Below are 18,023 nucleotides of genomic sequence, written 5' to 3' on the forward strand. Positions count from 1 at the left end.
ATTGTCTAGCTATAATTCTTACAACAACCCTCTAAGGCAGCCTTTCTCAACCTTGGGCCTCTGGAATTTGTTGGACTACTACTACTATTATTATTGTTTATTACTCACTGTTCACTCTAAGGTCTAAAGGTGGGTTACAACAATAAAAACAACACTAAAAAAGTTTAAAGACTTTAAATTATGAATATAGTCACATCGGTTTGATTTTTTTAAAAAAATGTCCTCATGAACATTTATCAGTGTTTAATCTGAATTTACATATGTTTGCATGATTTTTTACCTAATATACTCTTTTTTTCAAAACAGTGTGTGTGTATATATATATATGTGTGGGAACACTAATTGAAGGGAGGGGAATAGAGAACACCATTGCACACTTGCTTGAAAACATCCCCAATTGTGTGTACAGGCAACATGGATCATAGCTGCCATTTTTGACAATGGTGTACAGTTGCAAACCATTGTATACAAAAGCGTACTGTGAAGAAACCCAACCCCTGTGCGTTTCAATGGCTATTTGTGTACATAGCCTAACTGCGTGTAAAATCACTGCTTAATTCCTTTTTAAAAAGGAGAAGATGCCAGACAACAAATACAGTTTGGTCTCTGGCCTGGGAGCACTTCCTCTGAATCCAAGGTATATGGTAGCTGTTGTGGTTATTTACTGATGAGAAAAAGACAGTGTGTATGTGCTTAAACACAGTCTGTCTTTAAATATTTCAGGACCTGGCACTGAAGGCTTATTCTGCAACAAAAAGTAGCTAAGCCAGGGTTCCGTTTGAGCCTTGTATAAGCATGGTAATGGGGAAGAGGAGGAAAGTGCCCCATTGAGGATTCTGTGCTTGTGATATTCTTTGAGAATTGGAGCCTGAGATATTGTGCCAGCCTTTTGCATCTATCACACCCTGAGTTATAAAGTAGCTAAGATTTGTCTATTAAGAGTCATTTTAACAAGTTTATAGGTATCCCTGCTTTACCTAATGATCCTTGCTTATGTGCGCACCCAGATTTATAGTCCTAACACTATAAAAAACTTCAGAATTCTTTGACCCTGTAAACACAAAATTCATGTATCTCACCCTGGGACAAATGCATTCTTTTTAAAAAGCAGCATATGGGCAGCCTTGGACTGATGTTAGTTTATTGTCACTGCTTGATAACGTTTAATGGAAAAGATACAAGAGTGCCAAAGAATTTTAATTATTTTTGTGATAAAGTTATATGTTCGGCCTTGAAAAAGTGAAGATAATGCAGGGATTCATTATTATTCCCAGTGTGTTTAAACAGACGACACAGAATGCAAACAAAAGCAGATGAAATTTGAAAAGTATTATCAATATTGCAGATAGCAGATGCCCTTTCCAATCAGAACAAGAATATCTTCTATAGCAACTTTATGGTTGAGTAGTTTATTCATTTCTATTAGAAGGTTGTACGTTTCTAAAATATGTAGATGATATCTAGGAAACCAACCAACCAGTAGGGTCATTTTGCTTGTTTCCCTAAATTTATTATTTTCACTTTTGCAGGCTTGATCTGAGGTGCATTAACATGGGAGTGAAATCTCGGTGTGTTAGAATTCTATCTTATATATTTGACCTTTCATGTGTTCCACCATGGTTCTGGGAAGGAAACAGAAGGAGGTGTTTTACAGTTAACAGTGCTAACAGTTAAAATGGTAAGTGACAGGGTTTTGCTTTCTGTATGGGCTTTAAAATATTTTGAAGCTAAGATAATACTGTAACAGTGTTTTTATGTTGTAATCCTATTTCAGACTTTAAAAGTGAGTCTAAATATATATATTTTTAATGTAGGATTACAGAATCAAGTTTTGATAGGCCCTTCAATAATTCTGGAACATATTTTCCCCCAAATAAGCGTGGAAAAAGGCCTCTTGATAGTCTCATGATTTGGCATTGAGGTTGTGAGCACACCATACATTTAAAGCACATGACCCCCCCCCCAAAAAAAAAGAATTATGGGAACTATATTTTGTTAAGTGTGCTGGGAATTTTAGTTTTGTGCTATAGTTCCCAGAATTCTTTGGGGGAAAGTCAGCTATATTAAAAGTATGGTGTGTAAGTAATCAGAATCTAATCTCCTTATAATATTTTCAGAAATCACTTGTTTTAGAGTTCAGGGGGTGGGGAACCTGAGGCCTTTGGCTGCTATTGTTCTCCAGCTCCCATCAGCCCCAGCCATCAAGGTCAATGTTCAGTCCAGTAACATCTGGAGGGCTGCAGGTTCCCTACCACTAGTTTAGAGGTATCTGGATCAATAAACATCTGGCAACTATAGACATATTTGGTACAGAGTTTTGCTTTTTCCAAGGCGTGTGTACTTCAGTGCATATGACTATTTTCATGTACTATGCAAATTTGACATAATATTATAGTATTGATTTTGTGGTGTGGCGTAGAATCTATACAAAGGATGTGGAATTTACAGAGTGCTTTCAAAGAATTTCTCAGTAGTTAGAATTGTGTGGTGCAGTACAGAAGCATTTGGCTCCATAGCAGATTCCAAGAATAAAATGTACTCCATAAATGTCAGGACATTTCTTTTCTTTTTAAGAAAGTAAAATCTTGAGTTGTAGAGAGAGTTCCAGTGCTGACTCATACTCTTCTCAGCCAACAGGAAATGGCCTTGAGCACTTTTGGTGCCATGTTGTATTGCGTTTTGATAACTTAGGGGGAGACAGGACCACCAGAAGCGACAGCTCCTGCTGATCAGCTGTAATGTATGGACAGGGCCATCTGTTAATATATGACATCCATTAAGTGCCTGGGACACGTATACTGATATAGTATCTGCCCAACTGAAAAGAAGGAAAGTGTACCAGCTGTGAGGCAGACGAGGGGGACCTCACACCCAGGGTCTAAATGTGGCCCTCCAGGCCTCTCCATCTGACCCCTGGGACTCTGCACAAGCTTCACCTCTTCCTCAGCCCATTTCCCAGGCTGTACCTCTCACTGGCCCCTGCTTCACTCCCTCCTTGAGTGTTTGTGCCTAGCTGGAATGTGTCCTTAAACTCTGGTAATGCTGCTTGCTTGCTTGCTAGCTTGCTTGGATGGGGAGAATGTGAGTATGTTTACAAACTGGCCTACTGTATAAAGGTAAAATGTACATCTGTTTCTCTGTCCACTTTTGCCTCTGTCTGCATCCACCACAGGTACGCGACCTCTGGAAGGTTGCCCCAAAAGGGAGTGTTGCCCTCAAAGGTTCCCCATCCTTGCCAGAAGGAGACGTCAATTCTTTCATTTTAAAAATAAGGGAATTTGGGTGATGTGCTGTTCATTTACTGGGCAGGAAGTAATGTACTGTTCATTTAACATACATAGTGGTTGCCTGTGTTTACAAGTCCCTTGGTGTCAAGCAATGCTATCTCTATCCAATAGCAGACCCAAGGTGTCAGGACAAAAGATACCAAGCTGGGCAATCTAGTGGACTGGCTGGCTGGCAGTGGTGACTACTGCATGTGCTTGAAGGCAGCACATTTTATATCAGGTTGGGCAATCAAGTCTGACTGGTGGACTGGCTGACAGTGGCGGGATCACTTCAAATAATGGGCAAGGCAGGGCTGTGGGGGTTGTGAAGGATTCATCTGAGCAGCCACCTCTCAGGGGAGTAACAGTCAGCAAGTGAGCAAAGTGATCCAGACTGTCATTTCTGCTGTCTGCCTGTGCTCTCCTCCTCCGACCTAATACCACCATTACTCTTCATCTTCCTGATGCTTGCTGTCCAACAACTGTAGTACAAGCATAGCCTATTGTCGTCACCTAGTGAGCTAGCAAGACTTTGAGTAGAGCAGCCATTTCAAACACATTGTGAACACACACCTCACATGTACTTACCACCTGGGAACATCCTGCCCACTTGTGGAAACATTTTTGTGTGTGAATTGTTTCCAAAAGCTAAGTAGAAATGTGAAACAGGCTTTCCTTTGTCCTCTGTGGTAATTGGTACCCAAGAGTCCAAGAAAAGAAAGAAGTCCTACCCTTTTTCCTCCTCCATCAGGTTGCTAGTAATTGTAGGTCTGAGAGGTTGGTACCCTTAGGAAACTACTCTTCTCAGGATTCTCCATTACTGTTAAAGTTATATAAAGTATGAAGTGGATGCGACTTTAGTTTTCATCATAATAGACCCATTGATATTAATGAATGTAAATTAGCCATGCCCATCAGTTTCAGTGGGTATGTTCTGCATAGGACTGACATTGGTTACAACCCTCAACTGAGAGTCATTTGTTCCTGGGGGTTGGGGAAGAATCGTATATAAGAGTATGGAAAACCTACTGATCCTTTCATATTGTTTTATTGTCTAATCTACAAAATATTTTTCAAAAACTTTTTGGGATATATTTGTGGAAAGAAATGCCTGCCAGTGAATCTCAGCAGATTTAATGCATTCTTTGATGAGTTCTGGAGCTATTAAATGCCGGAGCAGACTGAGAAAATTCTTGTGATGAGATGCAGAAGCCACTGAAAATTTCATATACTGTGGTAATCTTCTGCATGGTTCCAAATGCCCTCCCCAATTGAAACATTTAGAGAATTTGGGGATACTTCAAAAATTTCCTTGTCCTTGATCAAACTGAAGTTAATCATCTACTACTAATTAAGGTGGCTGAAGTGAGGCAGGGTTTGTACAATCTATGGAAAAGCTCATTTAATTTTTCAACATGGATTTTGAATATGATTGGCATTTCCAAATGATTTATAGGTGGAAAGAAGTTTGCTTGCAGAACTGGCTTTAGTTTATCATGCTTTTTTTTAAACAAAAAGCATCTGCAACAAGGTGAGGGATTCCCCCTTCAGTAAAAGGGTTATAGTTTATTTTATTTGTTTACATATTTATAATCTACACATTCATCAAGACATTTCCAGGCAGTTTATAACATATAAGAATAAAATTAGCAGAAAACATCCATGAAAACATAAATACTGATTAGTTAAAAAGAAAATCCATATAGCAAAGGCCTGTCTAAGCAATATAGTTTACAAATGATTTCTGCAAGAAGGGGAGGGATGGTTCCTGCTGAACCTCCACTCTCAAGGACTTCCACAGGGCATGCTAAAGGCTCAGTCCCTAGTTGAAGGCCAGCTGAACTTCAGGGATATAGGGAGCCACAAGAAGTTCCCCATTAGATGGATCCAGTGTACATACACAGACGGGTCTTCATTGTTTTTAAATAGGTTGACAACAGAACCACCAGCAGAATGCAGCACAACTCTGTGGGCACCAAGGTGACCTATGGTTTGATGGTGTGTTGCGGGGGGGGGGGGGGGAATGGAGGATTCCATTATATGTGTGTCCCATGGCATTCTGGATCACTCCTTTTCCCCTCCTACTGACTTAGCTTCTTTCTGAGCCTTGAAAGGGGCATGGAACGGAGAAGTTTACTGGTGCCAGTTTGAGACCTGAAGAGGACTTTCCCCAACTTTCCCTTTCACTTTTATTGCCTTTTCAAAGGGGAAAAGTGGAGCAATTATATGAGGGCAGAGGATTTACAGATATCAGGGGAAGACCTCAAGGGCACCATTACCTACAAGGTTGCCATGTTTCTGACCCTTGGGCTGGAACAAGTCTCATACCACTATTTACCACGTTGTCTTGCTTTCATACATCTCCGTGTAGAACATACAATGTGTGCCTAATGATGTAATGTAACCTGCAATTTTACTCTTGGTAGTAAAAACATTGTTAAAACCAAATGCCCCAGAATAAAGCATAATCTCTTTAAATTCTCAGTGTAAAATTGATTAAAATGAAAACCGGCATTGTAGTTCTTTTTCCACAAAAAGTACATCCACAGGTTTCTTACCCTTGCCCTATGATTATATAATAGATTTTAAGTCTCTGATATCTGCAAATCTACATCAAAATATATTCTACAGCTGTAGGAAACAGCTCTGAATTGTTAACCTTCTCCCCAGGTATTGGAGGCTACACACTGCGAGATTAGATGTATATTTTCTTGGAGATATGCCACCCATAGAGGAGTCCATATTTACATCTTTTGTTGATATTTTTTATAGATTAAGAGTCTCTTTACTTGGGTGATAATTCTCCTAAGTACTGTAATTTGCTGCCTCTAATATTTGTCTTGAGTCCTAGTTTGCAAAATATATTTGAAACCACTTTATAAAGTCGCATAATTGCTTCTTTGTAGAGCGGGTATAATGAGTAGTTTCTTTATCCAGCCTTTATCCTGTTAACCTTAGAGGTGAGTGACTGCTTGCTGGAGTAGTTGGGGAATGTCTTAGCGCTGTTGAGCCATTTAATTTCAGGACTAATTTCATAGCAGTGACACAGAATTGGCCATGAGCAAGCCAGCAGTTATTTCAAGGGTTTTCAGTTAGGACCTGCTGTAATGCTAAAATGAAAAGGAAAGAAATGCACACATGGATTATTATCACTTTTAAATAAATGTATGAATTGATCCACATTTATATACGTAAGCTACATAAGAATATTGATGTGCATAAAAGGTTCTTACTCTATAAGGCAGGTTTGGCATTGTAAATAAGAAGCATTACTGACTCTCATTTCCCCTTATTTTCCTTCTTGCTCTTTCCATTCTGTGGAAACCTACTAGCTGTTAGGGTCCTCTTTCCCCTTTTCATGAAGGAACCATTGCAGCACATGAAAGGGACAATGAGTATGTTCTGGTATATCCTTGTCATGGGACTGGACAATTATTGCTTCAGCATCTGTTCATGTCTCTTCTTCCCTTATACCGTACCAGACTCTTGGCCAATCTAGCTCAGTACAGTATTGTCAATAGGGCTGTCCAAGATTGCAGGCAAGGCTCCTTCCCAGCTCTATCTTGACATGCCAGGGATTGAACCCAGAGATGGGGGAGAAGTTAATTTCAGTTCACATTTAAAGGAGACCTCACCAAATTTTCACTTTCTGAAACAATATGTGAATCTGGCTTTCCCCCTGGCTGAAGTGCCTTTTCCACTCACCCCCACGCTACTTAACTTAATATTAAAGTAATTAATATTAAATATTCTGCAGGAATTCCATAATAGCTTCTGAATTCTGCAAGAATTTGCATTTTAGCTGTTCCAAATAAGGGTGGACTGTTCCAAGCAAGGATGCATTGAAGTTCTGCGTGGGAGCATGGAACAAGTCCCCTCCCCTCCCATCTGCGTGGGAGCATGGAACAAGTCCCCTCCATTCCATTTTTTGTGTAGATTTTAAAGAAAAAATCCACATGGAAATAGGAAGGAAGAAAGGAATAAGGAATAAGGGTTCAGGTAGTCCAAGTACTCTAGCATTACCTGTGTTCTAGTCAGAGTTATTTCTTTTCTTTTGAAAAGTTAAAAAGCCCACAGCTTGTAGCTCCTCGCTCACTTTGAGTACCCCAAAGCAGCCTTTGCGGGCCCAGTCACAGCACCCTCCCTGCAGTGCAACTGTGCTGCTAGTGCTTGGTGCATCTGGCTTTTAACCCTGGCCTGCAGACCAGAGCAAGAATTTTGCTGCTCTGGTCTGCCATTCAGGCCCCTCCCACTTGGCTGCCCCTGGTGTTGTTGCACTACAGCTCCCATCATCCGTAGCTTGCGGGACCAGCGGTCAGGGATGATAGAAGTTGTAGTCCAACAAAATCTGGGGACCTAAGGTTGAGAAAGGCTGCTCCAAAGGTTGTCTCATCCTTTAAATACCCCGGCAGTCACTGTGCTCTGCACATATTAAACAGGCACCATCTCTGTTGTCTCTTTGGTGCCTACTGAAGATGTGCCTCTTCCATCAAGTCTATTAAGTAGAGATATTTCCCAGTCTGCATCAGTACTGGAATTACAGTTGTATTTCTTTGATGTTTCAATTGTTTTATTTCTTGTGTGATTTCTGCCTTGATCTTTTTCAGGAGGAAGAGCAGGATAATAATAATAATAATAATAATAATAATAATAATAATAATAATTAGATTGAGTGCCTCCAATAGTAATGGTACTTGTGATGGTTTGTTGTTCTCAGGTGGAATTGTTTGGAAAATAACATGGCTGCCCCAAACTGCCCTTCTTTCCATTGACAAAACAGCTTAAATAGAAAATATCAAAGAATGCCATGTGTTATTCTGTTGGGCCAACAATAATTTCCCAGCTTGTCCAGCATATTGCCCTCACAACATCCTTGGTCTTCTAACTTTTAGTCCTTGTGTGTATTTATAAATCTGGATGAATGTGAGATACAGGATGAGAACTGTATTAGCAAAACTGATTTCTCTTGTTACTCATTCAAAAGACTGCACTGTATGGCACAAATGATTCATAAGTGTCCATTGTTCAGAGTTCAGGATAAAGAGTTCAGAATCAAAGCTGTGCTTTAATGTGTGCTCGTTGTACTCTCTCTTTCAGTGAGACCATTCTCCATCTCTTCATATAGAGAGGCAGGCTGAGGGGGGCAGAGTTGAAAGTGAAAAAGATATTCAACGTTGTTTAAGCAGAAGCTGTAGTTTATTCCTTCGCTTTCTGAATGCAGTTTAAATTGTTCTGAAGGCTGTAGAAACTGACAGGTTGTTCATATTTAGCCAACCCCAGCCCACAAACAAAAAGAAAACAAAACCATGAAATAAAACACACAACCCATCCATGTTTAGCCAAAGACGCTTGGGATTGAACCTGGGACCTGCTGCCAATATATCTTATAAGTCTTGATTGTGAAAACCTATGCTCCCTGTTGCCTTTTGCTTTCAAAAAAATTGATAAGCCTGTTTTCTAAAGCAGTGATTCTGTATTTTAGGGCCTGTTGTTCACTTGAGATGTTGTGGGTGGAAGCAACACTGGTGATCGTTCAAACGATGCTCTAGTGTTAGAGTAGTTGCCCAAATGTTTGTCAGCAAGTATCCTCTTCACAACTCAGTTTCTTTCTCTCATTTGTTTTATCTTTTGTTTTAACACCCCGTAGCTCCAAGGCATTGTCACTCTGGAGCAGTCTAGCATTTTGTTTCCTTTAGACATCTTGTATCATGGCTGAGCATAGTGAATGGACGCTAAAGTCTTTCTTATCAATGGAGTACAACAAGCTAGTGCAATCATCCTTTCAATTATCTCCTTCATCTCAAGTGTCACCAGCTAAGTGCTGGCATGGTATTCTTTGAACATTTCAGATATTGTTGCTTGCTATCTGTCTTCCTTTCCTCCTTTCCTATAATTGTATGCGTATTGGATAAAGATAATGAGGGTAGATCAAGTTTTACCCTTATTATCTTCAGACACAACTCTGTTTGATTTTCTCAGTAGATTTATTTTGTACCACATCCCCATATTTGAGCACTTACAGGGATATTGTTAAAAAAAATCCTTCTAGTAGCACCTTAGAGACCAACTAAGTTTGTTATTGGTATGAGCTTTCGTGTGCATGCACACTATTGATAGGGTATAAATAAGATTCCACTAAATCCCAAGTAATTCTTTTGCTGGAGTATGGACTGAATACTGAAAACATCTGTCCTAATCGCTTGCCTAGCCGTCATTTGCTCTAGAGTGAATTGCGTAACCGCTTGTATTGACTAACCACCCAATAGGGTATTGGTAGAACTGTGAGCTCTTTCTTCCCAGCAAGAAATGATCCACATCATGTCTTGAACATCATCTTGGATTTCTTATTTGGTTATCCCTTGTTTTGTTGTGGTTTAATCTTCCCTGATGGCTCACAGCTCATAGCTTTGGTATGCTTTGGTAGCTGTGTGTGAACACAAATCCAGGTATGTGGCCACAATCATTCTCCCTCTTTGGGCCTTTCATCTCCATCAGTAGGCAGATGGGAAGGATACAAAGGCTGATGGACCACTTTGCTTTGGTAAAGATTATTTCAGTCCTCTTTCTCATTCACATAGCAATTGGTTTAGGTAAAGGGACCCCTCACCATTAGGTTCAGTCGTGGCCGACTCTGGGGTTGCGGCGCTCATCTCGCTTTATTGGCCAAGGGAGCCGGCGTTCAGCTTCCGGGTCATGTGGCCAGCATGACTAAGCCGCTTCTGGCAAACCAGAGCAGCGCATGGAAACGCCGTTTACCTTCCCGCCAGAGCAGTACCTATTTATCTGCTTGCACTTTGACGTGCTTTCGAACTGCTAGGTTGGCAGGAGCTGGGACCGAGCAATGGGAGCTCACCCCATTGCAGGGATTCGAACCGCTGACCTTCTGATCGGCAAGTCCTAGGCTCTGTGGTTTAACCCACAGCGCCGCCCGTGTTCCTTAGCAATTGGTTAGGAAGGTAATTAAGGGGCAAATGACTCATCAGATATAATTCCAGGACTCTTTCCGCCTCTCCAAGTTATATATATATTTAAATGGAGCTGTGATTGAGCTATCTAAATCTATTTAGCAGATGAATAATAATGAAATAGCAGCTCAGAAATTTTTGTAGGACAACTGCCAGTTAGAATAGACTTATCTGCATGGACTAGTAGGGCTTCAAGAGTGTGAGAGGAAAATTTACATCATTTGGGACTTTTTAGTTCAATTTAAACTGAGTAAGGGGGCAGGCCTATGGCAAGATCCAACAGGATAGGTAGCTTAGGATGCAATGGATCTCTTGCTTAGCCAGCGTTAAGTCTCCAACCCCAGCTCAGCCAAAGATACACCAGTGTAACTTGAACTGAATGCTGATTTGTCCATCCTTAAATTCATCCCATCATTTTTATAGAAACAGCAAAGACTGAAATGGACACAAAGATACATCTATATGCCCTAGGGGCACACACACCAGCCTCTTTCCAGGTCAACACCCTACTGATTAAGGATGGGGAGAAATTCAACTCAGTCCACGTTTAGAATCAAATTTATCAATTTTGCGCTTTCTGAAACAGTATGAAAACCCAAACACAGGCATTCTTTGAAATTTGCACTTATCCAGATTTTTGCAATGCAGTCCTCCAACCATACAATATTTGCAAAAATGCATATTCTGTGGTGAAATGTGTATAGAAATGAATATATTTGGAAAATAGCATACAAAATGCATTATATTAGGAAAATTTGCTTGCAGGAATTGTGTATATTAGTCAAAACTTCAGACAAAATTTTTTTATTTAGAAGAAATTCACACTAAAATGCTGAAATATTGTAATGAAGTGGGGTTTTTTAATATATATAAGCAAATTGCTGTGGAAATGTGGAGAACTGAATTTAAGGTTGGAAAAATAAGAAACTGAAATTGACAGATTCTCCCATCCATGCTCCTGATTATAGTGCACCGTAAGTGAGGCTCCTGTGCCTGCTAGCCTGAGATGGGGAATAATTTAGCAAAACATTCCAGATGGCTCAACCATGTTCTCTGTTAAAAAGATTTATGAAGTGCTGCAACACTCATAAGTCAGTTCTGAGAATAGTGATAAGCTCCCTATTCTAAATGGCCTATGTCCAAGCTTGGCTGACTGGATCTCATCAGGTTTCTTCTTGCAATATTCTGTGCTTTCTAAATTCATGTAGATTCAGTGCATGCTTATTGCATACATTGTATTCCCCCCCCCCGCCGCCCCTGCCCAAGGCAAAATTAACTTGAATTCATCCATTCAAGTTCTGGTGATGCCCTTTTTAGAGCAGAAACAAATGGCCCAAGCAGTGGTAGGAAGGATCAGTGGCTGGGCAGTTTTGTTTGGGACTGCAAGTAAAATAATTTGTGTTTGAACGTTTCCTTCTTTAAAAAACAATCCTGTTCATACAAAATCAGTATCTCTGAGACACTGACTGCATATACACTAGATGCATAAAGCACATTCAAAGCTCATTCCCCACCCCACAAGAATCTTTAGTTTGTTAAAGGTGCAGGGATTGTAGTTTGGTGGGGGTAAACTGCAGTTCCCATATTTGTGTTTGTTTGTTTGTTTGTTTGTGTGTGTGTGTGTGTGTGTGTGTGTGTGTTGAATATTCTTTAAAGGTCTGGTGTATTATACAGCCATTCTCATTTTTGTATGTCCGCTCACCTTTCACGGTGGGCGGTCTTGTAGCTGGGCATCTGGGTCTGTGCTGTGATCCAGCTTGGGGTTGGAGGGTTGACGTCCCCCTCATGTCGACCCCTGGCTGCATCACCCCCCCCCCACTGGGCAATCAACACTGGCTGGGGCGTGGCCACAGGAGATTTAAACTGTGGCGCAGCCGGCAGGGGGCTTCTCTCTTTTGCCTCCTTGCCGTATTTATTTTTCACATATTGAGGAAGAGAATAAAGCACACACAAATCCCCTGCAATTAGAAATCATACATGTTATGTAGTGAAGTTTCACCCTGGGCCAGCAGGGGGATACTGTATATAGTTTTCACTCAGGTCTGTAGATAGTTTTCACTCAGGTCCACGTCAGTTATTTTAGGCGGGAAACGCTGGGCTGTTGTTGCTACAATGTTGACAGCCGGCTGCCTATAAAAGCAGGCCGGCTGAGCTGTTTGCAGTCAGTTCTATTCCAGCTTACAAAATAAATAGCTACTTGGAGAAATCGCTGTGTCGTCTGCTATGTCAACCCACAACTTAACAATACAGACTAAGAAAAGCTGTACCATAGGAATATCTGGGGTAATCCTCAAAGAACAATTGGGGAACTTCATGGAGGATGGCCATGGAAAAATGGAACATCCATCTTCAGAGGCAGTCTATCTTTGAGTATTTGGTGCTGGGGACAAGCAGAGGAAGGGTGAAAGCTGTCGCATTTAAGCCTGCTTATGAGCTTCCCAGAGGCATTTGGGTGGCTGCTCTTGGGATGTGCCAGGCATACACTTTTGTCTTTTTTCCCCAAATCAGATTCAGGCAGTATAGTATCTGTATAGAAGACTGCCTTGAAAATCCATGCACCCTGATAAGAGCATTTTGGGATAGAAGGGGCTCTAAACGTGACTAATTCCTAAATGCTTCTGCTCTGTTTTGTTGATCATACCTCCCTAGAGACTTACCGGGAAGAGAGACTTCAATTGCGTTTTTTTGTTTTTGTTTTGCAAAGTATCTGTGTGGGTGTGTTGCCTCTGAGATGCCTCTTTTATATTTTGCGTTTCTGTGAATGGTTCCTCCTGCCTTTTTGGAATCTTCACCTCCTTGAGGATAAAATGCAGAGCAAATCAGTTAAGCGTAGTAGGAAGATGGAGCATTTGTATCCTTTTTTCCCCCCATAGAGATTTGATCCCTCAGAAAATCTGTCTAAACAGGGTTACAACTACTTTGCTATGGATTCTTAATTATGAAAAGGTACCGCTGGTAAATAGCGTTAGGTGAAAAGACTACGCGAAAGGGAAAGGGGGCAGGCAAAGCCTCAGATATCAATGCCTCAAGAAGAGCAAGCTGGAAAGGAGCACTTGGTGTTACAAATTTCTTATGAAGCCCGTGGCAAAGCTGTTTTAGCAGCTTTTGAGAAAGGGATGCATGTGTCAGCCCTCGGTCTTGTATCTTTGTGGAAATGGGTTCCCCACAAAGAAAAGCACACAGGCCAGAGAAAGGTTCTGCCTGTCTTGCCCAGGGCTTATGAAACCACAGATTAAAAATGAAGTGAGTGTCTGTTTCCCTCTGCAAGTTCTAACGGACTACTTCAGCAAACATGAGGCCAAAATTTTCTGCAACTAAGTTAAATTATTTGTGGTGGTGTAGCTATTATACAAAACACACAAGGGCTGTTTCTTTCCTGTGGGTGGTACAAGGAAGTAAACAGCTGTGCATGTGGTGCAGAGAGAATGTAATGCCCATCATAACAAAGGAATCAATCTCAGGAAAGATTTATTTGGAGATAGTGCTGGCTTTGGTTATAGATTTTCTTATTCGATACAAGAGCATTTTTGTGATGACAGCTTATTGGCATATCTGCTGCAAGTCCAATAAAGCAGAGAGCTCCAAAAAACTGCAACACTTAAAATGAGGTGGTGTGCACACACAACCCGGATCAACCTAATTTCAGCACAGCAAACACAAAACAAAAGCTGTATATGACTTCTTAGCCTTTGTGCACATCTGCATTATTATAAATGCTAATATAATTCTGCAATGATAAATAATTAAACAATTATGGTCATGAATCAATAAGTTTAGCACTTTTTTTTCATCAGCAAATTGTACTGTATAAACAAGAAAAATAAATTACCAAGTCTAATTTTTTTTCTGGAGAAAATTCCAAGCATTTTATATCTTATAATTAAAAAAAGTATTAGAATTCAGTGTCAGATGCTTAGAACTTTAAAATCACCCCCCACCCAATTTTAATCAGACACCATTAAGTTGTCATGTTTTATGTTTTTGGCTCTGATTAACATTTGGAGGTCCGACTTTTGTAATCATCTTTGTTTCCCTCTATTAAAACCCTTCCCAAGCTCATGTCTTCCATAAGCACAATTTACTGACCTCATTGTATCTTAAAATATGAACAATACTTTATTTATGTTTAAAACAGAACTGGTGTTTTTACCTGTTTTAACAAAGCAGTTGAGAGTAGGAGAAATAATAACAGACGATGTTGTATAACTGTGTGGTTTCAAATACTGAGCCCATTGAACCACATTGGAAACTGGTTCATGGTGGTTAGAGATGGGCAGATCAGTCAGTTTTAGTTTCCCTCCATTTCTTATTTTTCCTATCTTAAATTCAGTTCTCCACATTTCTACAGCAGTTTGCTTTTTTTTAAGGTCCTCATGAAAAATTGCCTGTGTATTGTGAGTTTTGTGCGAATGTCTCCTGTTATGCACATTTTTTATGGGCCTTTCCCATGCAGTTGTTGCCTTCTTCCTTCATTGCTGGGTGACAGTCAAGGAAGAAAGAGCCATGCAAATGGCTGTACCCATGTATTTCTGATCTTCCCACACATGTGAATGAGATCTGTTTTTCATTGTACCTTGAGAGTCCACAAAAGGTTATTAATTGGCTACTAGCCCTGATTGTTTTGCCTCCATCGTTGGATGCAGGATGCACCTGTGAATGCCCCTTACTGGGAATCACAAGTTGGAGGGTGGTCTTGTGACCAGGTCCTGCTTGTGAGTTTCCCAGAAGAGGGGTATCTGGTTGGTCACAGTGAGAACAGGATGCCTGACTAGATGGGTCACTGGCCTGATCCTGCAGGACTCTTCATATGCTCATATGTTACTTGAAATGCTTAATGTAGGGAAAGGGGGAGGACAGAGAAGAGCTTTAAGAAATGCTTTTCTAAGACGTGTGGACTTCTCAAAAACTAAAGCATTTGGACTTTGTGCTGAAGACCACAGTGTCTGTCTACAGCTGGCATCCATGTGTGAGCATAAAAATCTCAGGCTGTCACCCAATAAAGAGACCTTGATTGGCTGTTTGCTTATTTCTGGTGTTTGCCATGTGCAGTTTGTATATGCACTCATATTATGTTTTTAAAAATCAATTGTTTGATTAAATTGGGGCACGCTTTTAGTCAATTAAAGTATTTTTTAAAAGAATAAGCTGACTAATTAATTCACCCAATACTGGAGCCTTTTAAAAGTTCCATTATTATTGATCATGCACATAACATTGTGAATAATATATCCGAACCTGGAGTGCAGCTGGAGAAGCAGGAAAGCTGAGTTCCAGTAGGTTTCTTTCTTCCTTTTTTACCACGAATCTGTTTAATTTATAGACTATCATTGTAGGCCAAGGGTAGGGAACCTCTGGCCCTCCAGATGTTGCTGAACAGCCCTAGCAAGCCAAATATCTTAAGGGCTATCACTTGGAAGATGGAGCAAGCTTGTTTTCTCCTGCTCTGGAGGGTAGGACTCAAACCAATGGCTTCAAGTTACAAGAAACATCAGAAAGAACTTTCTGACAATAAGAGTTGATTGACAGTGGTACAGACTCCCTCAGAAGGTGATGGACCCTTCTTCATTTTTTAGCAGGTGTTGGATGGCCATCTGTCATGGATGCTTTAGTTGAGATTCATGCACTGCGGGGGGTTGGACTAGATGACCCTTGGGGTCCCTTCCAACTCACCAATTCTATGATTCTAGGAATCAATCAATCTTTATTACGGTCACAGTCTGGACAACAGAAATGGCAATAATAACATGTGTATCTACAACCTACTTAACCAAGATCTTCCAAGCTCAAGCACATTGTTTATCTTCACAGTACCCTGTAGATCAGTAACAGCAGACAAGCAGTTGTTCAACCAGTCATCTCTTTGAGGAAAAATTAAAATTTTGTGGAACTCCAATATTCAATGAAACATATATCCCACTCATGCATATGTGCTTGAAAATCAGTCTCATGGGCAGCCAGTTGCCTGGGTCTTTCCTACCTGATTGTCATCTGGTGAGGAGGGAAGGCAACAATTGCATGAGAAACACCCATGTGATTGGCACTGCTCATGCATTTCTGGTGTGTGTGTGTGTTTATACACACACAGCAGAGTGGGTTCTTGTCTCATTCCAGATTCAGATCTGGCCAACCTTCAGAAGTGCTGGAACATCAAGTACTCCCAGACCACTCAGTCTCCTCTGCCTCATTAGCATCTTTATGTGAACTGAAGCTAGGTTGTACCTGGAATGAGACAAAGAACCTACTCTGCCCCAGATAAACTATCCCTTGAGTGGGCTTTTCATTCTCTGTGCAGTGGGTATTAATGGGAAAAAACTGTTGCCTTTTCCATGACCACACATATATCAAGAGATACTGCCCTGCACCCAGTTAGTGGATGGGGCCTATATTTGACACAGTAGACTTTCCAGGATCCTCTGCTTTTTATTCTGTTCCCAATTTGCTTTTTATGGCTAGTAGGAAGAAAATCACATATGGATTGAAGGGGGTGGCTTAAGAACTTCACTGATTCTTTCCACTGTTGCATCTGCTTCTTTTCTTCAAGTCTTTTTTTCCCTTTAACAACACTCTTTCCCTTTCATACCAGTGTCAGTCTTTCGTAGCAACCAGATTTTGTTTCACTGTGTGGCGCTTAGCACTTTCTTTTGTGCAATGTGCTCACTCTGTATTTGTAGCATCAGACCTTCATGGTATATGTTGCTCCATCTTGCTTATTTGTCATTGAGATTTCCAAGTCAGACAGCAGCACATGAGCTGAAATTTTAGAAGTCTTAAAAGCTATTGTAGGACAATAGAGGTAACTTTACATAGTCTATTTCTATATGTCAGTTACGCTGATATTGTTTGATTCCTTGTGAATCTTTTGAGTGCTGATATCATAGTGGGAAGAACCCAACACTGAGGGATCTCTCTTTATTATCCATTTTATAAAGAAATGACACATAAAAATGCTTCCCTGTATATAGATCTTTGCAGACTAACATCAGCAAAGAAAGAGAGCGTACAATCTAAATGATTGCTTTTTTTTCTTTTGTGAAGATTTTTTTGACAAATAGAGTGGGTCTCAGGCTTTTCTTTGAATTTATTTTGAAGATAACCTTAAAAACAAACATACTAAGATTTAGTTTGCAAAACTAAATTATGTGATGCACAGCAGGTTTAAAAAATACTCAAAGATGTTGCTTTCATGCTTCAAATCCTTGAAAAGCCAAATACATTCAGTTCTGAAACTGTATCTTGGTTTTCACTGTTAAAAAAAAATAGGAAAAGTGTTTAATAGCACATATGGCATAATTTTATTTGACATCTGTTTTGTAACAAACAATATTTAGTTCACTTATTTGCCGAGTGAATACAGTGCATTCTGCAAACAAAAAGTCCAATGAACATTTTTACATAGTTTGTAATATATCAATATTTATTGTAAAAGAGTGGAAAAACTTAAACATAAGTGTGTTATTGATTGCATCATGCGAAACATTGATTCATACATGCTCCCAATGCAATGAAACTCCTTTTGGGGTATGAAAGTAAGGTAGCTTTCGGAAAGAGCAATTGCCTTTTGGGGTATGAAAGTAAGGTAGCTTTCGGAAAGAGCAATTGATATTTTCCCATTGGTGACATTTAGGCTTATACACTCTCAACCTAAGTCATGTTGTCATATAGGAGACAGATGCCAATATTTTCTAGGATGCTTTAGCTCATAACTGTAAAAACTGTGATTTTATCAGCTTCATTGTGTAAAGTGAATGATTCTAATGAAAAAGCAAACCTGGATTGCACTTCTCTGCTAGCA

This window comes from Podarcis cretensis, assembly GCF_951804945.1.
Source record: "Podarcis cretensis genome assembly, chromosome: 8".
Classification (NCBI taxonomy): domain Eukaryota; kingdom Metazoa; phylum Chordata; class Lepidosauria; order Squamata; family Lacertidae; genus Podarcis; species Podarcis cretensis.